Source organism: Pelophylax lessonae, assembly GCF_965119305.1.
Source record: "Pelophylax lessonae genome assembly, chromosome: 11".
Taxonomy (NCBI): domain Eukaryota; kingdom Metazoa; phylum Chordata; class Amphibia; order Anura; family Ranidae; genus Pelophylax; species Pelophylax lessonae.
Genome location: NC_138778.1, coordinates 49177059 through 49201685, shown reverse-complemented (window position 1 = coordinate 49201685; position 24627 = coordinate 49177059).

Below are 24627 nucleotides of genomic sequence, written 5' to 3'. Positions count from 1 at the left end.
AGAGGGGGCTCCTTTTACACCTCTTGTCCAACACCCCTGGCAGTGGTGACAGGAGATGTGAGAACACAGAATGGCATAAGGGCCAAGATTTCAGGCAGTGCAAGCTGTTAGGTTTGAGCAGAGATGTATAGTAACTAAGTAGAACTACTTCACTACTGTACTTAAAGCGGAATTCCACCAAAAACAAAAAAAAAATACATAAAAATACCCCCGGGACAGTCAGGGCTAGTGCATTCCACAATGGATAGTCTCTGAACTGTCCCGGGTTGCACTTACCTTTTAGAAGAAATACTTACCTTGAACATGTATTGTCCAGCGCTGCCATCTCAGGTGTGGGCAGCTGAAGCCAGCGAGATCCTCTTCAGTGTCTTCTTCCGTCTTCTTCAGTCCCACGATGCACTGCACCGGCCCCGCCGTCACTTCCGGGGCTGCAGCGTCATCCCTGCATAGCTTCTGGGCATGCCCAGAAGCTGTTTAGCAAGGTATGACGCGCCTGCACCGAAACTGATGTCGGGGCCGGTGCAGGCGCATTGATTCCTGGCAGCGATGACGTTCAGCTCCCAGGGATCATTGCAAGCCAGGAAGTGATGACTCGCCGTGGCCGCCGAGGGAGGAAGAGGAAGTAAGGTAAGTATATTATCTTCTAAAACAAGGTTGAACCATTTGCGCAGTTTTTGGTTACACCAAACCCCCTTTCTGATTTCCTACACACCCACTTGTGTTTAAACTTGCAGCAATGGAAATATTTGATTTTATGAACAACCGCAATACAGCAGATATGTTCACAGCGAAAAGTGCTGTCTCCAAGGATATGGAACAAAATGTCAAATCCCTAAAAAATGTGCTCGAGAAAAAGATTAGAGTATGGTGGGATATAGCAACCTTGGAGCAGTACTCTAAAATGAAAATGACACCAAGAAGGTTACGTTGGGATCTGGGTCCAAACGAAGGATTGGTTGACCCAGACCTCAACAAAGATTGGTTCGATTTTTTCAATCAGTGTGAGGCTAGACTTATTAGCCTTATTCTACTACGTAGAAAAACAAAAATGACAAAATTAGAAGAAAAGATAAGTGAACTAAAAACCACCTTGGAACCATTTAAAGATAACGCTGAATTTAAGGAGAAAATCACCCAGACACAGAAATTTCTAGATAAGGTAGATAAGGACACCAGAAATAAGAAAATTACTAAATACCAAAGAGATCAGATAGATTATAAAGAGTCTAAGGTATACAAATGGCAGGATCAACCCGAAGGCCAGAATGGCAATAGCAATTCTGGCCAGGTCCAATCACCGGCAGTAGGTGAAACAGGGATCGAAAGATTCATTAACCCTAATTTTACACCCATTGGGGGAACACCCAATTTTGATAATGAAAGAACTCAAGGAAGCTCAAACAGGAAAACGAGATATCAACATGCAAACTATAACTCTCCCAGATTCAATGTACCCACATATAATAGCTATTCTCCATTAGCTTATGCCCCAAATTACCAACAGAATGAGGTTTTTCCGAGAAGGGGGCGAGGTGGCGCCCCGGGACAAAGGGGGAGAGGAAAGGGCCCCAACCACCAAAATGGAGCCCCACGCGGCCAGAGAGGCGGGAGAAGAGGCCGACCGTGGCAGAGGGGAGGAGGACCCCCACAATGGTGGAGACCCCAACAACCATGGCCTCAAGAGAATTACTGGGAACGAGAGAACCCAGGACAGAACTGGGTAAGGGATACCTATCCCCAATATCAACAGGAACAGACCCCCCTAAGGAATGGCCCCCCACCAGGAAGACAAGAAAACAGAGGAGAGGATGCAGGGGCAGAAGAAAGAAACAAAAGAAAAAGAGAATCCTAGGGGCAGGAATCTTCAACCTCAGTGACGTCCAATTTTCCACTGATGAATTAAGATTATTGGAATTGGGCCTCAAATTCGCCCCAGATAGAGGTGTTGACAAGTTCAACACATATATTGATATCGAAAAATACATAAGGAAACTCAAAATTAAAAAGCACTTTTTAGAGAAACCTTTGAGCCAGAATCCTACGAGTTCAGAATTTCAAAACAGTGGACTTAGAAATAAGTCCACTTTTAATCCACCCAAAGCCGCAAATCATTGTTTGGAGGTCTTCAAGAATATGGTGGAAGATGATGTTAAAAAGATTAAAACCAATTCAAGCAATCGAAATGACATACAAAAAGGATTGGAAGAATTAGAAAAAAGGAAGAATATAGTAATCAGAGGAGCAGATAAAGGTGGTGGAATCGTAGTTCTAAACAAAAATGATTATAAAGAAGAACTCGACAGATTAGTAGGTGACACTGTCACCTACAAGAAGCTGAAAAACAACCCCACCAAAACCTTGAAAGATAAATTGAATAAATTGGTGAAAAAAGCCAAAGAAAATGGGATCCTTACAAAGAAAGAAGCACAGTATCTCGTACCAAAAGCACCCAGGCTACCAACCATATATCAGCTGCCGAAAATCCACAAGCATAAAACAAAGCCGCCCTGCAGGCCAATTATCAGTGGAATTGGATCTATCTTCTCCAGGATTGGAGAATACATTGATCATTTCTTGCAGCCTATAATACCTACCTATCCGTCCCATTTACAAGATAGCAAACATCTAATCAACATCTTAGAAGAATTAGAAGTACAACCGAACACTATTTTAGTGACCATAGACGTGGAATCGTTGTACACGAGTTTAAAGCAATCAGATGTGATAGACACTACCATCGCTGCTCTGAACTCAAAAACCAACTTTCCACCAATACAAAAAAAGTTTATATGTGATACCCTTGGCCTGGCAATGGGCAATAATTATTTTTGGCACGATGGTAGCCACTACAACCAAATCAAGGGTGTGGCAATGGGTGCCAAATATGCACCAAGTGCTGCTAACATCCTTTTGGGCCAATGGGAAAAGGAGGTAATTTTCAAGAACCCTAACCCATCTCTAACCTTATACAAAAGGTTCATTGATGATCTGCTGGTCTTATGGAGTGGTTCTGAGGAGGACCTTAAAAAATTCCTGGCAGAAATCAATGACAATCAATATGGGCTGGTGTTCACAGCCACTTGGGATACTGAATCCGTGAATTTCTTAGATCTGACTCTGGTAAAAGAGGGTAATCAGATCTGTACCAAGAGTTTCTTCAAGGACACGGATAGGAATAGTTATATTCCCACAAGAAGTTGCCATCGTCCCAAGTGGCTGGGAGCTATACCGAAGGGACAATACATGCGCATAAGACGCAATTGTAAGAAAGAGGAGGACTATTTGACTCAATCAAATCTGTTAACATCTAGATTTGTTGAGAAAGGGTACAAATTGGAAGAAGTATTGAAAACAAGAGAACTTGTGCGACAAATGCCTAGGAAAGATCTGCTCAAAACAAAAAAGAAGAATAAGAACAGTAATGGAGAAACAGCATTCCTAACCAATTTCAACAGAGATTATAAAAAAGTGGAAGCTATTATGAGAAAACATTGGCCAATTTTGAAAAAAGATAAAACCTTGAACAAAATATTGCCGGAAAAGCCGATTTTTATATATCGAAAAGCTCCTAATCTCAGACATAGCATTGCTCCAAATATACCAGACCCACCCACTAACAAATTAACATTTCTAGACCAGAATGGTTTTTTTCGCTGTGGGAGGTGCAATGCGTGCAAGAAAACTAAGAAAAATCAGAGGAAAACCACCACCTTCCAATCGAATGTTACTGGTCAGCAATTCAACATCAAAAAATTCATTTCATGTAGGTCCACCCACGTCACATACCTGATAAGTTGTCCTTGTGGCCTCCAATATATTGGAAGGACCACTAGACAACTATCGGTGCGTATCAACGAACATGTAAAAAACGTGAGGAAGGGATTCTCAAAACATAGCCTCTCCAATCATTTTCGCCTGTACCACAATAAGGATCCCTCAAAAATGACGTTTTGTGGTATAGACAGAGTAACAAATCATTGGAGAGGAGGAAACATGACCCAAAAAATATCCATTAATGAAACCCAATGGATATATAAAATGAACACATTGCAACCTTTAGGTATGAACATTGAGATGGATTTGAATTGCTTTATATCCAATTTTTAATTTTTTAATTTTTAATTGGAATTTAATTTTAAATTTTATAACCAAAATAATTTTAATTCATAATCCATCCCCAATCATGGGTTTTAAAGATATTAAATTAATGTTTAAAGTATATGCAAATCTGCAATTTATAACATGCTATTTAAGATATTTAGTATACAAATGGTTAATGAGTCTAATTAGGTTTATGCATTTGTATTAACACCGTTATTGGTATAAAAAATTTTTAAGTAATAAATTTATTGTAACGCGAGGCATTCCATTAAAAAATCCCAGTAAGCATAGTTGCAGTCCAAGTTTAAAACGAAGCAATTTTTTGCATTGGGTTCAATATAAGCGTATACTCCAATAAAAGGGAGAAGCTGCGGCGACAATGCTGCAATATTATGTTATTATCCTTTTTGTTCTAATCAGGCCCCCGTAATGATTCTGATCCGAGTCATGTGGGTGGAGTAAGGAACTAAGGAGGTTTTGATTGGATGCCGAGTGGTTTACTCTCAATAAAAAGGAGAAGTAAACATACGGTCACATGATCCCCTGATGACGTCAGGTCGTACTGACGAAACGTACGTCGGGAAGGGAAACGTGAGACCGTAGCCACTTCCGGGTTAGAGGAGCGCTGTACGATCGGCAGTGCTCTCAACCCCGCTGTATACTTTTATGAGAAAGGCGATTCCTTTATGGAGATTCTAGTAAGTGCATTTCTTTTTAAATAAAGCGACATGTTTTGATTTACTGCACCATGAGAGTCTCTTTTCATTCCACCCATGTTTGCCACCTGATCCGAGCTATGCTCTAAAGGCTTGTTACTGGAACCTATTGTGTGACAGAGGAGCTGAGGATCGTGCATTGAGTTGGAGAAAATGTCTATGTGACCCCCTATAATCAAGGGGTCATATATTTACGGTAAGGAGTACCTTACTAGATCACTGGGTGAAGTGTGGAGGTGAAGGCTTAATCTGCACTAACTATCAAGTCTCTGCTACATTGTGTGACACCAATGATATGTGGACTGGTTGATGCTGCATATGGACTGTTTGCACTTTATAATGTTGGGCACAGATTGATTGATGTTTTGAATTTGGATTGGTACTAATTATGAATTGTTGATCTAATATCTGCACAGGCACTTTATATTTATGTTTGAGCGCGACACTTTCCTTCTTTTAAACAATCGTTCAGCACATTTGCTTTTTTTGTTGCTGCTCACTATAAGGAAGCAATTCCTTTAAATTAATAATTATTTATTTATTCACATATATTTATATTCTATATATATTTATATACACGGTTGAACCATTTGTGCAGTTTTTGGTTACACCAAACCCCCTTTCTGACAGGTAAATTAGGAACTAGCTAATCACCAATCAGTAATCTGTCCATGTCACACTCCAGCTTTTATAGACCACTTGGCGCCCATACCAGTGCAGAGTGTGCACGTGAGCCTACGCACACAATGATACATCTGTGCCCATGTGTTAGTACATGTCTCGTGTTAACTTTGTGTCCAAAACCATGAGCATGTGCATTAGTCTTCTCGTACTTGAAGATAATGGACCCTCCTTACAAAGATATGTTTGGGATCAACTGGAGCTGGACAACATGAAAGTAATCCAAAATTTTCTTGAAAGTGAAAAGCAGAGACCAACTTGGAAAAAAAGGACGCATTTACAGTTTCTTTTGTGTAAGATTAAATCAGGCTTCTTACAGGAGCATGCTAATAACTTTGAAACCCATCTAGCTAAAGTAATGGCCAAAAGGAAGGCTACATTACAGGATAAAAGTTGCACAGAGGGAGGCAGTAATTGCACTGAGCACTGACAATTTCCTCTAGCACCTAACCTTCAAACCTATATACAGTAATTAAATCCCAACTTTGCACTATCTTGTATAATGTCCCCCGGGAAACCTAAAAAATAAATAAATCAGCTCTAGCAGCAATACTCACCCCATTTTAATCCGGAGCTGTGTCCGCCTCTTTTGCAGAATCCAATCTTTACCATAAGATGTCCTCAATCTTCTGGGTGGAACGAAGAACAGCATTACTTAACCTAGAAGAATAAGCAAAGGCAGTGAGTGTAAAAAGATTTCTCACATAGAGTGCATCTGGACAGTATTCACAGCGCTTCACTTTTTCCAAATTTTGTTATGTTACAACCTTATTCCAAAATGTATTAAATTCATTATTTTCTTCATAATTCTACAAACAATACCCTATAATGAAAATATGAAAGAAGTTTGTTTGAAATCTTTGCAAATTTATTAAAAATAATAAATTAAAAAAAATCACATGTACATAAGTATTCACAGCCTTTGCTCAATACTCTGCAGTTAGAGGCATCATCCTGGTACCATTTTTTACAGCCGGTGGTCGGCTTTCAGGTGGTAACGGCCGATGTGGCTCGGGAGCTGCTCGGTCGTTACCCCAGCGAGCAGGCTGTTCAGTCTAAAATGCCTATTTTTTTTTGTCCCAGTCCAAGCCATCCTGACTGATGGCAGCCCATTCTTGCATAATCAATGCTTGGAGTTTGTCAGAATTTGTGGGTTTTTTGTTCAGCCGCCTCTTGAGGATTAACCACAAGTTCTCAATTGGATTAGTTTCTGGGGAGTTTCTTGGTCATGGACCCAAAATTTTGATGTTTTGTTCCCCAAGCCACTTGGTTATCACTTTTGCCTTCTGGCAAGGTGTCCATCGTGCTGGAAAAGGCATTGTTTCTCACCAAACTCTTCTTGGATGGTTGGGAGAAGTTGCTCTCTGAGGATGTTTTTTTACCATTCTTTATTCATGGCTTTGTTTGTGAGTGAGCCCACTCCCTTGGCTGGGAAGCAACCCCACACATAAATGGTGTCAGGATGCTTTACTGTTGGCATGACACGGAACTGATGGTAGCGCTCACCATTTTCTTCTCCAGACAAGGTTTTTTTCCGGATGCCCCTAACAATCGGAAAGGGGATTCATCAGCGAAAATGACTTTACCCCAGTCCTCAGCAGTCCAATCTCCTGGAGAGAAGCAACTTCTTCGCTTCAATTCTTGACCTCAGGCCATCCTCCAAAAGTCTTCTCACTCTGCGTGCAGATGCACTCACACCTGCCTGTTGCCAATCCTGAGCAAGCTCTGCACTGGTGGTGCCTCAATCCCGCAGCTGAATCAACTGTAGGAGGCGGTCCTGGCACTTGATGGACTTTCTTGGGCGCTTCTTCACAACAATTGAACCTCTCTCCTTGAAGTTCTTCATGATCCGATAAATGGTTAATTTAGGTGCAACCTTAGTAGCAGCAATATCCTTGCCTGTGAATCCCTTTTTTTTTGCAAAGCAATGATGACTGCTTGTGTTTCCTTGTAGGTAACCATGGTTAGCAGAGGAAGAACAATGTTTTCAAGCACTACCCTCCTTTTAAAGCTTCCAGTCTCTTATTCCAACTCAATCAGCATTACAGAGAGATTTCCAGCCTTGTCCTCGTCAACACTGACACCTGTATTAAGGAGAGAATCACTGACATGATGTCAGCTGGTCCTTCTGTGGCAGGGCTGAAATGCAGTGGAAATTATTTTTTCAGGATTAAGTTGATTTTCATGACAAATTATTTGCAATTCGTCTGATCACTCTTAATAACATTCTGGAGTATATGCAAAAACTGAGGCAGCAAACTTTGTGAAAAATTAATATTTGTGTCATTTTCAAAACGTTTGGCCACGGCAGTAGATACACTTTAAGTACGTTTCTTTTGCCTGGTGCTCAGGGACATTTGTAGTTGTGTGTAGTTACAGTTAACGGTTTCTCCCATCAGCCTCTGTTATAATTTGACCAAGCGCTTATCACTGTGTGCTACTCTGCTAGCATGTTTTGCTATTACCCAGCATTGCTTTGTAGTCACAACAGGCTTGCATGTCAGGGATACCACGGTACCGCTATATACTGGTTTCCAAAATGGTAATACCACTTAAATATTTTGTACTCCTTTATTGAATTGAATATTAAAGTGTTACTAAACCCAGGACCCTGCATTCACTATATTTAGTCTCCTACTGTACACACAACATAGAAATGCAATTGTTTTAGTAAACATAAACTGCTAAATGCCTTTTCTCATCAACAGTATATAGCAGTCTTGTGACTGCTGTTGATGTCTGGTTAAAGCTTGCAGGAGTTTTCATTCTTCTCTGACTGTCCCATGGGGCTGCATGACCCCTGACCCTCTGTCTGGACAGTTACTGATTGTTAAACACATGCCCCCTTTCAAAAAAACAAAAAAACTCTCTAGCAATACACACCAAAATGAGCATGTGCAGAGTGACTCCAAGGCTCTGTTCTATCAGCAGGTGGATTGGGGACAGTGTAAGAAGGGAGGGAACAGAGAAGACAGGATCAAACAGCCTTTGTACACAATGCGGAGGAATAACCCCTTAGGTCCCACAATGAGTATAACAAGCGTTCTTCACTGTATATACAGACTGATTTTACATATGTGGTTTTAGTAACACATTAAGTATCAATTTTTGGTCTGCAAAGCAGGACTCCTTCAATAGCAAGGAAAGTAGAGAACATTTATAGGTTGGTTTTATCAGTACCAAGATCTCTACTTTTGAAATCAGTATTCTATTTTCTAAATAGACCAATTAATCTCCAGACAGATATGAGTATAAAAAACAGCTTATCCATTATGTATTCATTAAATGTATTTTTACATAGGACTAACATAAATATGTAAATGTGTTGCACAATCAGCCTCCTTGATTTCCCTGCACAGCAGTAGTCACATTAGGAAAGGGAGCCAATCAGAGCTCTATTGCAATGCTCACAATGCTGTAAATCCACAGTTTAAACATGTTTAAAGTGAAAGAAAAGCCTAAAGAGAAACTTTATCCACCTCATTATATTTTTTCCTTGCTTACCTGATGCTGGGTTGTCCTCAATTCAGATTTTCACCCTGCTGAGATCCTCTTCTCAGCAGCCACCGTTTGGGTCCCTCACTACCATTTTCACCTGTGACGTCATTGGCAGGCTGCGGGCTCTTCCGGGTTTGGGCACAGCCAATGATGCACCGCTATGCTCGCCCCCTCTCCTACTTTACTGAATGGAATGACATGCAGTGCTCCCAGTGCCTACTGGGATATGCATGTCACATATCCCAGGAGGCACTGGGGGCAATTACGTCATTCGCCTAACTAACTCAAAGAATGGGGCAGGCCAGAAACCCTGCCAAAAAAAAGGAGGGGGCAGGGGGGTGGGATGGTTGGGGGGATTTGGATCAGTTTTAAATGTAGCTGTTCTTAACCACTTAACCCCCGGAAGATTTTACCCCCTTCCTGACCAGGGTTTTTTTTGCGATTTTTTACTGCGTGACTTTAACGGACAACGAATTTGACGTCCTTTTTTTCCCACAAACAGAGCTTTCTTTTGGTGGTATTTGATCACCTGTGCGATTTTTTTGATCATGCGCTATAAACAAAAAAAGAGCGTCAATTTTGCAAAAATAACAATATTTTTCACATTTTTATATATGAAATTCCCCCAAAAAAAATGTAAAAATCAAAATTTTTAACACTTTCGGCCAATTTGTTTTATGCTACATATGTTTGGTAAAAAAATCGCAAAACGCGTATTTTGATTGGTTTGCGCAAAAGTTATCGCGTTTACTAACAAAGGGAAAGATTTTTGTCATTTTTTGGTGTTTTTTTTTTAACGAGTAATGGCGGCGAGCTGCAATTTTTTTTGCAGGACTGCGACATTGCGGCGGACAGATCGGACCCTTGACTGACATTTTTGACACTTTTGGGGCTACCAGTGACATTACTGCAGTAATCAGTGCTATACATATGCACTGTTACTGTAAAAATGACACTGGCAGGGAAGGGGTTAACTGTATTGGAGAGGGAGGGGTTAAGTGTGTCCTAGGGGCGTGTTTCTAACTGTGATTGGACATGGCTACTAGTGTAAAAACAGAGATCAACGGTCCTACATAGTAGAACCGTCTGATCAGGGCTGCTGTTAGAAATCGCGGGGCCCCATACAGACTACCTGGCAGGGCCCTCCCAAGAAAATATTAAAGATATATTTAGCTAAAATTACAACAAAATCACTATTAGCAGACACAAATATAACATAACTCGCATAATTCCTGCTAAATCTAAAAAAAAAAAAAAACTATGTTAAATAAAAAAAGAAGAGATGAGAAAAATATACAGGCTGGGCAGTTGGAGCTCAGTGATCAGAGGGACAGAGAGAGAGAAACAAAGTTACAATTTACAAATAAACTCCTGAGCAGAGATAAGTGCTGGGAGGGGGCACACAAGGGAGGGGGATTAGTGAGGTTCTCTTTCTCAACAGATAAAAGCTGGTAGCAGGGAGAGGGATAGATCAGATTCAGGTGCTGGAGGAAGATTTCTGTATTTGTTGTCCATCCCTAATCCCCTCTCTGTGTGGGCCCCCCTGTGTGCTCGGGCCCCCTACAAGAGGGCTGGTGGTCCCCCCCTATCAGCGGCCCTGCGTCTGATCTCCATTTTTACACAGGGGAGAATGACAGGCGGCTTGTTTACATTAGCCGCCTGCCTTTTTCCCTTCCCGGCGAACGATCGCGAGTGACCGGCAGACATCAGGTCTGCCGGTCACACGCACTGACTTGTTAGGGAACGAGCCGGGGCGGGCGCGTGCCTCAGCGGGTGCGCGCTCGCCCACTATTGGCTCACAAGACGGTGACAGGCTAGTGACGTACCGGTACGTCACTTTGCCTGGCCGGGGCTGACCGCCGCAGTATATGTACTTGCGGCGGTCGGCAAGTGGTTAAATACACTATATTGCCAAAAGTATTGGGAGACCTGCCTTTACATGCACATAAACTGTATTGGCATCCCAGTTTTAGTCCGTAGGGTTCATTATTGAGTTGGCCCACCCTTTGCAGCTATAACAGCTTCAACTCTTCTGGGAAGGATGTCCACAAGGTTTAGAAATGTGTCCATGGGAATGTTTGACCATTCTTCCAGAAGCGCATCCATGTCCTAATGGACCTTGCTTTGTGCACTGGTCCAAATCATTTGGTGGAGGGGGGATTATGGTGTGGGGTTGTTTTTCAGGGGTTGGGCTTAGCCCCTTGGTTCCAGTGAAAGGAAATCTTAAAGCGTCAGGATTTCAAGACATTTTGGACAATTTAATGTTTCCAACTTTGTGGGAACAGTTTGAGGATGGCCCCTTCACGTTCCAACATGACTGCGTACAAGTGCACAAAGCAAGGTCCATAAAGACACAAATGAGCGAGTTTGGGGGGGAGGAATTTGACTGGCCTGCACAGAGTCCTAAACCTCAACCCTATAGAACAGCTTTGGGATGAATTAGAGTGAAGACTGCGAGCCAGTCCTTCTCGTCCAAAATTAGTGTCTGACCTCACAAATGCGCTTCTAGAAGAATGGTCACACATTCCCATAGACACACTCCTAAACCTTGTGGACAGCCTTCCCAGAAGAGTTGAAGCTGTTATAGCTGCAAAGGGTGGGCCAACACAATATTGAACTCTACGGACTAAGACTGGGATGCCCTTAAAGTTCATGTGCGTGTAAAGGCATCCCAATAATTTTGGTAATCTAGTGTAGGTTAGGCAGGAATGGTAGGAGGAGGGGGGAGGGAACATTTTTAAGGTAAGTAAGGTAAGTTGATCCTTTGCCCTAGACAAATCGAGAAAATAACCCTTGCAGTGCAGGCACAGCTCCACTAAAAGGGATCATTTTTTATCTGGCTGGAGTTGGGCTTTAACTGTCCAATCTCAGGCTTGGGGTAGGTTGTTGACCAAATTATATTGCTCAACTGCAGTAAAAACAAAAGTGAAGGCACTGAGCTAGCTATGTTGTCTGGCAGAGGTGTCTGGATGTCTAATTCAATACAGATCCTTAGACAATAAAAGCAGTATGAACTACGATTATGTATTTATCCATTCGGCCTTGGCGTTCATTGATTATATTTCAACATTTCAGCGGTTTACCGCTTGTAAACAAAATCCTGATTTTCTATTCAAGCTGATTTTTTTTTTTTTAAATACCCCAAATGGGCTCAAATCCTTAAATGTATAGGCTGCTCTTTGATTAAACAATTTTAACTTAGCACAAAGAAAGCCTCTGCCACGCCACTTAATACATTGCTTTAACCTTATTCCTCTCCCTTGACCAGACTTTTCTGCCGTCACGATTGTTGTTCCCCGTCCTACAAAAGGGGTTAAACCAGCCGAATCCTAAAACAATGATTACATTTTCTGGCAGTAGAATAGTTAAACTGACTCCTATGTGGATGGCAACGTTCCTATGTGGAAGATTACAATCTCTCTCTCAACGCTAGTGGGGGGAGGGGAGTAGGCTCACTGAATTATTCATGAGATGCTTGAATTTTGCATTTAAATCTCGTATCCTCTTGATCTCAATACTATATATGCAAATCCCCTCTGTACAAGTCAGATTCAGTAAAGCACTGTGTTAAAGAAGGAGGAGAGTGCGGCACCCAAAACTGTTGTTTGGATGGTACAGTGGCACCACTTTTATTCTGTAAATCTCGGCTATTTTAATACTGCATCAGTACACTGTTATGCACAAGCGATCGCCTATTTATGTGCATGTTAAGTTCCTAAGCACCGTATGTAGACTGAATTCGGGGAAGCTGAAGGTGCATCAATGGCCCTAGGCAGGGGTAATTTTTTCCCGTAAGTTAACAAAAACTTAATATCTATCACACATGCATTTTTTTAAATTAGTCAATGGAAAGGTAAGTGAATGAGGGGACCAATGGAGTGGGAATGAGGGGACCAATGGAGTGGGAATGAGGGGACTGATGGAGTGGGAATGAAGGGACCGATGGAGTGGGAATGAGGGGACCGATGGAGTGGGAATGAGGGGACTGATGGAGTGGGAATGAAGGGACCGATGGAGTGGGAATGAGGGGACCAATGGAGTGGGAATGAGGGGACCGATGGAGTGGGAATGAAGGGACCGATGGAGTGGGAATGAGGGGACCGATGGAGTGGGAATGAGGGGACTGATGGAGTGGGAATGAGGGGACCAATGGAGTGGGAATGAGGGGACCGATGGAGTGGGAATGAGGGGACCAATGGAGTGGGAATGAGGGGACTGATGGAGTAGAAATGAGGGGACCAATGGAGTGGGAATGAGGGGACCAATGGGGTGGGGATATCTGGGCACCCTAGGTTAGACTCACTTTGGGGTTTATTTACTAAAACGGAAGAGTGCAAAATCTAGTGCAGTTGTGTACGGTAGCCAATCAGCTTCTAACTTCAGCCTTCTTCAATTAAGCTTTGACAAAGAAACCTCAAATCTGATTGGCTTTTATGCACAGCTGCACTAGATTTTGCACTCTCCAGTTTTAGGCTGGCCATACATTATACAATTTTCTTATTCAATTTCCTTTAGATTTAGACCTTCAACTATGTAGTACAAGGGCCTGCCTGATTGCATACAAAATTGAAAGTGTTTAGGTGTGACCTCATATTATATGGTTTTGGTAAATCTAAAGGAATGTTGTAGAAGAAAATTGTATAATGTATGGTCAGGCTTAGTAAATCAACCCTACAGTGTGCCTCCCTCTACCAAGAGCTTCACACCTTCACTGTCAGTAGGATTTTTATTCCCCCTCCCCCGTTCATTTTTTCCCCTATTTACCTGACGCCATAGGTGTGCTTAGCCTATTAAATTAGGGTGTGCGCCTTAAAGCTCAAACACACATAGTAGAGCAGTGGACGGTGTCAGCAGAGCAATGGATGGTGTCAGTAGAGCTGTGGACATGTCAATAGGGCAGGGGCTGGTGTCAGTAAGACAGTGAATTGTGTCAGCCAGTAGAGCAGTTTACAGTGTCAGTAGGGCAGTGGACTTTGTCAGTTGGAGGGAGATTGGTAAAGTAGGGCAGAGGACAGTATCCGTAGAGCAGTGGACAGTGTCTCTAGGGCAGAGATTGGTGTCAGTAGTTTTTAATTGTTATTGTTTATTTATTTTTTTTTACAATTGTATTTATTTCTTTTTTTATTATTTTCTACAATTTTATTGTAGAGCAGTTTACAGTGTCAGTAGGGCAGTGGAACTTGACAGTAGGACAGAGATTGGTATAGTGGGGCAGAGGATGGTATCAGTAGAGCAGTGGACAGTGCCTGTAGGGCAGAGATTGGTGTCAGTAGTTTTTAATTGTTATTGTTTATTTTTTTTTACAATTGTATTTATTTATTTTTTATTATTTTCTACAATTTTATTGTAGAGCAGTTTACAGTGTCAGTGGGGCAGTGGAATTTGCCAGGAGGACAGAGATTGGTATAGGAGGGCAGAGGATGGTATCAGTAGTTTTTAATTCTTATTATTTAATTTAGTTTTTTGTACAATTTATTTTTATATTATTTTCTACAATTTTATTTTTTTAAATACTTTTTTTGCAATCTTATTTATTTATTTTTACAATTTGTTAGAAGCCTCATCGGGGGGCTTTGGTGAAAAAGCAGGGGTCTAAACTGACCCCTGGTGTCTCCCTTTTGAGACAGAGAAAGGGACTGACCCTTCCTCTGAAACTTCAGCTGCCACAGGGAAGGGGAGGTGGCATTCAGCAGAGGTAATCTTCCTCACACAGGGTGATTAGGATGTGCCCAGGCACATCTGGCACACCCCATGCGCACGACTATGCCTGACTCAGTTCAGATACTCACCCACCCAGCGGATCCAGCACAAGTAGTCAGATACATATGGCCCGTACACACAATCTGAAAATCGTACGTAAAATACAGTTTTAAAAGCGATCCTACGATAATCTGATGGTTAGTAGGGATGATCGAACTTTTGAAAAGTTCGGTTCGACCAGAACACCCGAATTTACCGAAAGTTCGGCCCGGATTTCAGAACCCCATTGAAATCAATGGGACCCGAACTTCGGTAATCAAAAAACACCATTTTGAAGCCCTAAAACCCAATAAATGCCCCTAAAAAGTGCCTAGGGTTCTAGGTCATGCCCCAGGGACTATTAATCACACAAAAAAAAGTTCTTAAAAATTGTCGTCTTTGATAGAGAGCCAATTATTGAAAAAATTATTGAAAAAAAAAAAGTGAGATTTCTTTGGATTTAGTTTCTGGGGGGTCTAAAAAGTGTACCTGTGAAGTTTCAGCTCTGTAGCATGTCCAGAACCAGAAAAAAAATCGTTTGTATTAGAATTGCAGTAGAGCAGGCATAGGGCTCCGCTATTTTCACACCTGGGCGTTTTTGTTGCAGGCGTTTATTGGGCTTTTTTGTGGACATCTTTGGAGGCAGGCATGACATCGGAACTTCTGTGTAGGGGTATATATACACACACACACACATGTATGTATATATACACATACAAACATATAGGTGTGAAAGTAGCAGAACCCTATACCTGCGCTAATGAAATTATTTGCAGACATAGGGCTCCGCTCCTATCACACCTATATGTGTGTATGTGTATAAATACATATATATATGTGTGTGTATATATACCCCTATACAGAAGTTCAGATGTTATGCCTGCCTCCAAAGACGCCCAAAAAATGCCCCAAAAAAACGCCTGCAACAACACACCTGGGCGTTTTTGTTGCAGGCGTTTTTTTGGGCATTTTTTGGGCGTCTTTGGAGGCAGGCATAACATCTGAACTTCTGTATAGGGGTATATATACACACACACATATATGTATTTATACACATACACACATATAGGTGTGATAGGAGCGGAGCCCTATGCCTGCAAATAATTTCATTAGCGCAGGCATAGGGTTCTGCTACTTTCACACCTATATGTGTGTATGTGTATATATACATACATGTGTGTGTGTATATATACCCCTACACAGAAGTTCAGATGTCATGCCTGCCTCCTAAGACGTCCACAAAAAAAGCCCAATAAACGCCTGCAACACAAACGGCTGGGTGTGAAAATAGCGGACCCACTATCTTGCTCTATTGCAATTCTAATAGAAACAATCTTTTTTCTATTGCGGTCACCCTGACATGAAAGGGTTTGGTCACCCTGCCATAGCAGTCAGAGTCAGTTCACCCTACACTACACTACGGTCCCCCTGACACTTAACACTTTCCCTACAGAAACTAGATTATTAAATCTAACTATAGTGGAAAACAGTACCCTAACTACACTAGATATCCCTTTCCTCACACTAATAATTGCTAAATTACACTTTTGAAGCAGGAGTAACAGAACTGCTTCCACTCTCTTCCACAGCACCTGTATTAAAGTAATAGAGATATGGCGGGGCTATCTTATATACTGGCAGGGCCAGATTAAGAGCATCATGGGCTTGGTGCTGAGGATTTTGAAGGGCCTTTAAGGGCCGTGCCTTGGCATGCACCCAGAGGAGGAAGGGTGCAGCCATGCATGCCTAATTCAACATGGGATGCTGTCTCTGAAGCCCATAAACACATCCATGCATCGGCAACTGTCCCTCCTTGTCCGGCCTTCGTGCTGTGTGGGGAGGTTCTGAGGGAGCTGCCTGGGGAAGCGAGCATAGAAGCCAGACTTCTGTGTTTACAAGTGACAGAAGAGCGGTAACAGTGAATATGGCCAACCCGGGGCCTATATAAAAGGTAGGGGCCTGGTGCTGCAGCTCCAATAGCCCCTACGTTAATCTGGCCCTGTATACTGGGGGGCGTATTCACTACTGATTGGACTCTGGACCCCCTAGTCACTCCAATCACATTCCTAGCATCCTCCTGCCCCCTCAATTGGCTTTTACTGATGGTTCTGGTCCAATCACGGGCTTTTAAAGCCCAGTTCCTGTCCCATTGCATCTTGGTCGGTTCTGGTTGTCGAATTCCGAACTTTTTCAGCAAAAAGTTTGGAATTCTGCCGAATTTCGAACAGTAAATGTTCGGGTCGAACTGATGGTCGACCCAAACCATTCGATCATCCCTAATGGTTAGTACACAGCTTTTATGAGCCCATCACGACAGTTCATCTGATATTATCCAATCGGACAAGCACGAATATTTTTCTTGTACGATACCAGATTGTAGGATTTTCATCAGACAGTTGTGGTGCGAAAATACAATACAAATACACTACAACACATTACATCACTTCCAAATTTTTATTCTGTCGTACGAGAATTCTCGTAACTTTATTAAACTCTTCAGTTTTGATCTGAGATTAGCATGCAAAATCACTTATCCGATAATCTCATTGTGTGTACGGGCAATTAAAGTGGAACTAAACCCTCCTATCCTTTGCAGCCAAGAAAGCTCCATTTTATCCTCTCTTTGATCTGCAGCTGCCATGGCGCTGCACATGTAATCAGTTATGATTGATATATCTGGGGCCAATATGCACTTTCCCTGATATATCGGAATCAGCCCCTGGGGTTACCAATATTGCCGATATTTCGGGAAAGTGCTTGTACCGGAGTGATGACTGCAGCTAGAGGCATCACCCAGGTACTGGCGTCCATAGTCGACGGTCGGCTATCTTGTAATGACAACCGATGCGGCTGAGAAGCCGCTCGGCTGTCATTACAAGGAGCAGGAGGGGACGTTACCCCTCCCGCCGCCTTCCACGGCTCGCCTGGGTCTCCCGTCCCACCGGGAGACCCAGGCAACCATCCTGCACGGCCCCTGAAGAGAAAACCCGATCAAAGCCGCATTCGGCTCTGATCGGGTCTCCATATAAAAACCCGAAAGTGATGTCATGACATCACTTCCGGGTACTGGCGCCTGATTAAAAAAAATGACATCATTCAAAACAGCCAAACCTGCCGTGTTGAATGCTTTTAAGTGCATTTGAGGGGTTTGGGGTCTTTTAGATCCCCAGATCCCTCCACAAAAGTACCTGTCAAAAAGAAAAATTAAAAAAAAAACATTTTTTTTAATGTACGGAAATATCGGCCAATACCGATATCCGATGACCAAAATATCAGTATCGGCAATAAAAAAACTATATCGGTCGATCACTAGTTATGACCCGTTTGATTAGTTTGGTTGATGGAACAAGCAAACATGACAGTTAGTCCCGGTTCACACTACCGCGACTTGTTAGGCGACTGGTCAGTCTGACAAGTCGCGGTCCATTCTCTACTGCGGGAACCGTTCTAATAGGAGCGACTCAAATTGCTCCGACTTAGAAAATAGTTCCTGTACTACTTTGGGGCGACATCGGAGCGACTTGCATTGACTTCCATTATGTGAAGTCCGTGCAAGTCGCGCCGAAGTCGCGGTGCACGCGACATAACAGGTCGCCCCCGAAGTCGGATCGCCATAGTGTGAACCGACACTTAGCATTCCCAGCATGCCGGTAATGTAACTGTTTGTTGAAACTGTGAAATCGATAGGTTTAGTTACACTTTAAAAGAAGAGTAACAAGACTCTCTACAACTCATGTATTAGTGCAACTATCTCATGATATTTGAACTGTAGTGATCAATATTTTCTTCCCATGCTCCCATATGAAGAGATTTTTGGATTTAACATTTACAACAATAATCATGTGGCATATAGTTGGTTACACAAAGTAGTGGAGCCTGTACAGGATCATGTAGCCGAGGGCTGTATGATCTTGAACTCCAGCCCTGTCTGTGATGATGTGAAGTGAGCTGGAAAACATGACTTGTCAAGAACGGTTTAGGAAACATTGCTCTAGGATATGATCAACCATTTAATCTATCTAATACAGTAATGGGATTTGTTATCTGGACCTAGCTATCTTGAAAGAACTGAAAAGGAGAGGACTGAAGAGTAAATAATTGCTGCTACACAGTATTGGTATCACATACGCAGACATGACCATTTTCCGAAAATTTTCTACATCAGTGGGCCAAATCTATAAAAAGAGTTAAGTCTTATGGCTACAGAGGGCTCATATATATAGCCATGTGTGAAATCTATCATATGTCTTTGCGAAGACTTCATCAGTGGAGGTCTACCATCACTGTGTTGTTTGAGGTTATGGCAGAGTTTGGTTTCTAGCCACATTTAAAATGCAGCAGGACTTCCTAAATGGGTGAGTGTGCCAACAAAGTTCTGCAAGATCTTCCTATTGCACGTTCCCCGACAAAACTTGTAGTAAGAGGGTGTAATCATCGGTCCCCCGCACACCATGGATCCATAATTATATGTCGCCATCACATCATGGATCCGTAATCATATGTTGCTTTCACATCATGGATCCCCAATCATATGTCGCCATCACATCATGGATCCTTAATCATATGTTGCTTTCACATCATGGATCCCCAATCATATGTCGCCATCACATCATGGATCTTTAATCATGTGTTGCTATCACATCATGGATCCCCATTCATATGTCGCCATCACATCATGGATCCTTAATCATATGTTGCTATCACATCATGGATCCCCATTCATATGTCGCCATCACATCATGGATCCTTAATCATATGTTGCTATCACATCATGGATCCCCATTCATATGTCGCCATCACATCATGGATCCTTAATCATATGTTGCTACCACATCATGGATCCCCATTCATATGTCGCCATCACATCATGGATCCATAATCATATTTTGCTAGCACATCATGGATCCCCAATCATATGTCGCCATCACACCATGGATCCGTGATCATATGTTGCTATCACATCATGGATCCCCATTCATATGTCGCCATCACATCATGGATCCATAATCATATTTTGCTATCACATCATGGATCCCCAATCATATGTCGCCATCACACCATGGATCTATGATCATATGTTGCTTTCACATCATGGATCCCCAATCATATGTCGCCATCCCATCATGGATCCGTAATCATATTTTGCTATCACATCATGGATCCCCAATCATATGTCATCAGCACACTATGTATGCATAATCCAATGTCACCAGCATGCCATGGATCCATAATCATATGTCGCCAGCACACCATGAATCCATATTCATATGTCACCAGCACATCAGAGCCATGATCATAGTTCACCAGCACACCATGAATATGTAATCATCCATTGCCAGCACACCATAAATCTGTAGTCATATGTCGCTAGCACACCATTGATCCTAATAATATGTGACCAGAACATCATAGATCTGTAGGCATATGTCACCAGCATGCCATGGATCCATAATCATATGTTATCAGCACACCATGAATCCATAATCATTTGTCACCAGTACATCACAGAGCCATAATCATATGTTGACTGCACACCATGGATATGCAATCATCCGTTGCCAGTACACCATGGATCCGTAGACATATGTCGCCACCACACCATTGATCCAAGTCATATGTCAACAACACATCATTCATGGATCCATAACCATATCTCTTCCCCACACCATGGATCCATAATCATATGTCGCCTTTACACAATGGACCACTAATCGTATGTCAGGAGCACACCATGGATTCATCATCATATTTCACCTTAACATCATGGATCTATAATCATATTTCAACCATATTTTCACCAATGATCCATAATAATATGTTGCCAGCACACCTTGGATCCATAATTGAGTGGTCTAAACGTTTATTAAAGTGACCATCCTAATCATATGTTGCCAGCATACCACAGATCTGTAATAACATGTCACTACCATGGTTCCGCAGTCATATGCTACCAGAACAAAATGGAGCCATAATCATATGTCGCCAGTACACCATGGATCCATAATTATATATTCTTAGCACACCATGGATCCATAATCATATGTTGCCAGCACACCATGGATCCATAATCATATGTTACCAGCACACAATTGAGCCATAATCATATGTTGCCAGTACACCATGGATCCATGTTTATATATTCTTAGCACACCGTGGATCCATATTAATTTGCCACTAGCACACAATGGAACCATAATCATATGTCATCAGCACATTATGTATCCTAATTATATGTCATCAGCACACTTTGGATCCTAATTATATGTCATCAGCACACTTTGGATCCTAATTATATGTCATCAGCACACTGTGGACCCTAATTATATGTCACCATCAAACCATGGATCTATAATCATATGTCATTGGCATACTAAGGATCTGCCAATACTTTGGATCCATAATCAGTGGTTCGAATGTTTATTAAAGAGACCATATTGCAAACAGTGTAACCTTTTCAAGTTTATGCAGGACCTTTCCATGAGGCAAAGCTGATGAAGAGGTCCTGTATGACCTCAAAATGTTTCACTGACAAACACAAAAACATTTGGATCATTGATTACAGATCCATGATGTGCTGGTGACATATGTTCTTACTCAAACACTGCAAAGTTTTCCTACAAAGCTCCTTCTTTTATATAGGGGTATGTCTCAGTGGTCACAAAAATACAAAGAAAGGGCATGCACAAAGGTACATACACAAGGTTTTCCACCATGGTGGAATTTTATAATCTACCAGCAGTGCCAGGACAACGTCACCTAGAGCCCTGGACAAACATGCCAAACTGCCCCCCCCCCCTTAAGATTTATGAGCTTTATGTGTTAGCGAAAATCCCAACCCCCCCCCCAAAAAAAAAATTAAGCACTAATCTACATGCTCACCCCCTAAACCTAAATTCCCCATCTCCCAGTACAAGTTTGCACCCTGCTGAAATCCCTCCTCCCAGCACAAAACTTTGACCCCCCCAGCTAAAATCCTTTCTCCCCCCTCCCCCCATGTGCCCCGAGCACAAATTCCCCCATCACCCCCCCAAAAAAAATTCCCCTTTAAATTTCTCCTCCAAGCACAAATCCTCTCCCCCCCCCCCCCACTCCAGCACAAATATAACCCCCCCCCCCCCCCACACACACACACACACACACAAATTTCCCCTCCTAGGACCCCCCCCAAAAAAAAAATATTTTACCTCTACAATATTATTTTTATAGCACAAACCCCCCAAGTCCCCCCTCCTAGCACAAATCCCCCCAAATCTCCACTTCTAGCACACCTCCCTAAATTTGCTCTCCTGGAACAGTTCTTACACCCTGCCACTCTCCAAATTCCCCTTATCAACACAAATCCCCCTCTCCCCCCCGCCCCACCCACTCACATGATACTATAGTGCCCAGGGCAGCCGTTCCTCCTGCCCTGTCTACCAGTCTAGCCAATGACAGCAGAGGACTATTTCCAGTTGTCTGACTGTCATAACTACTTGGCTCCAATCGGTAATGCTCATGCTCCCTGCTGATTGGGGTACGGTGGTTGCGACTGTGCAAGGGCTGTGTCAGACCACTGGAGATGGACCACACAGAGATCAGCAGTCTTCATTTTCATTGGGCTACTAGGGTGGGGGAGTTCAGGGTAGAGCAAAAGTGCTTTTCTGTAAAAATTAAAAGAAAGGAGAAATAAAAAGATTAATATTTATGCTTCGTGATTTTGCCTAAGCTGTAGACCATCAAAGACCATACCCTGATAGAAGATATTTCCTATAACATTCTCACTGGTAAGTATATTGAGATAAATCAACTTTAAAAAAAGGAAAATAAATCTATGATTTGCTTTTTATGTAGAGTAGCAAAAGATCAGAGCGTTGAACATGGTAAGCCAGTATTATGTTGAAAGATCTTGAAATAGAGTTAATTTTCTGAAAGACCATAAGTAACACTCCTGCAGGGAACAAAAAAGCAGAACACATCAGGCCAACCATGTATTATATATTGCTTATATGGGTATAACACGGCCTATGTAGAGAAAAAAAAAAACATACGGTGCTTTGCTGGGTTGTGGAATGTATAATTACAGACAAATACATATCACTATAATGTACATTACAACTGGCTTTTCATCCCTCTGCAAGCTATAAAATTGTGTAATGTATATTTAAGGCCTTTTATACGCCGTTCTGCATTCTGTAGCTAAAGCTGAAGAATAGGTTGAATTGTATGCTATTGTTCTGCCTTGGCTAAGAGTTTATATCATTTTTTCCCCATAAAGCCAAGGATCTTCTAGAATGGAAAAGGATTCTGTGTGCAAAAATTTAGCTATTACAGTGCTGCTTTCTACACGGATGTATCCCAAGAATGGATAAATCTTATCTGGGATAAAGGACTCGCCCGCATCCTATATTTCTCTGGGACTCCAGCATAGTTCCTAACTGTCCCTGATTTTGAGGGAATGTCCCTGATTTGGAATAAAGTCCCTCTGTCCCTCCTTCCTCCTCATTTGTCCCTCATTTTGGTCTGATCTATATAGTGGTACAGGGGCAGCCTGGCAACTTTCGGCCCAAGGGACAAGTACAAACTGGCCCCCTCCTACTTTCTCTCACCCCCCCCCTCCACTCTCCCAATCCTCCTCCTGACCCCCATTCCAGGCTAAAGCCCTGCTCCAGGTACACTCTACTTACTGGCTGAATCCAGGTTCCAAACCTGGCCAGCAGGGGGAGTTTGGGGGGAGCTGGGACAGCTCGGTTGGGGGTGGCTGGGGCAGAAGAGTCTCCAGTGGGGCATGGAACCGGTCTCTGCTCAGACATTTTACACCATTCATGCTAAGGGGGGAGGCCTGCGATCTGTCCTTGTCTTCAACCAGAACTCAGTAGGTCAGGGCAGGGACTATTACTTCTCTTCACCAGGAATCCTTTAGGCATGTCTGTGGCAGAAGCGGTGCAGCCTTTTTACGGGGCATTAGAGTGGCCCAGGGGGCAATTGCCCCCCTGGCCCAGTCCTCCCCTGTAGTAGTATATAAAATGCACTGTGGTATGTAAAAAATATACTGTTGTATATGCCCCGCGGCAGGTGTATAATTATAAATATATGAATAAATATATGAAAATTAGTGTATAAAAATAGTGAATAAAAAATTGTGAATAAAAGGTGTTAAAATGTGTGTATTTGTAGCAGCTGCTATAGAAATAAACAGTGTTTGCAGGTAAGTAGTCTAGGTGGCTACCTATAGCGCTTGCTTTAAATATATAAATTAATATAACTGATTATAATAAATTTCATAAACAGATATTAGTGACAAATATAATAATGATAATATATTATATTAATATATATATATAATAATATATTCCATATATATAAACCTTATTTCATATACCACTGAAGGTTATAAATGTAAACACTCCAAGATTAAAAGTCCAATAAATAATGCAGTATCAAGTGAGTCTTTGTGCAAACGGTGCCAAAAGTGCAAGTGCTCAGTGCGATGATTGCTCAATCCACTCAATGTCACCGTAACAATGGTAAGATTCAATCACTTACCGGATGGCGAGGGTCATGTGTGCCTTATAGCACCACAACCGATCGAGCTTGGATAGCCTTCCAGGCTAAGATGGAATCTCCTTATGGCTTGCTCCAGGTGGATAAGGTAGTGGGGTTCCCCCTACTCTCTTCTCCCCTCGTGCCACAGGATATAAGGAAAAAAAGGAGCTCCAGATAGTGTGATATCTTTGATAAAAATGTATTTTCCCATTTGGGTAAAAATAAATATTTACAAAGCAATGTGCCAATATAATCAAAAAACAGAGTAAAAAAAGGGGTTTAACCCGAATGCTGGCCTGTTTCGGCCGCTTGTGACCATGAGTATCGGCGCAAACAGATGGTGGGGAAGCAAGCGGGAGAACTTCCAGCT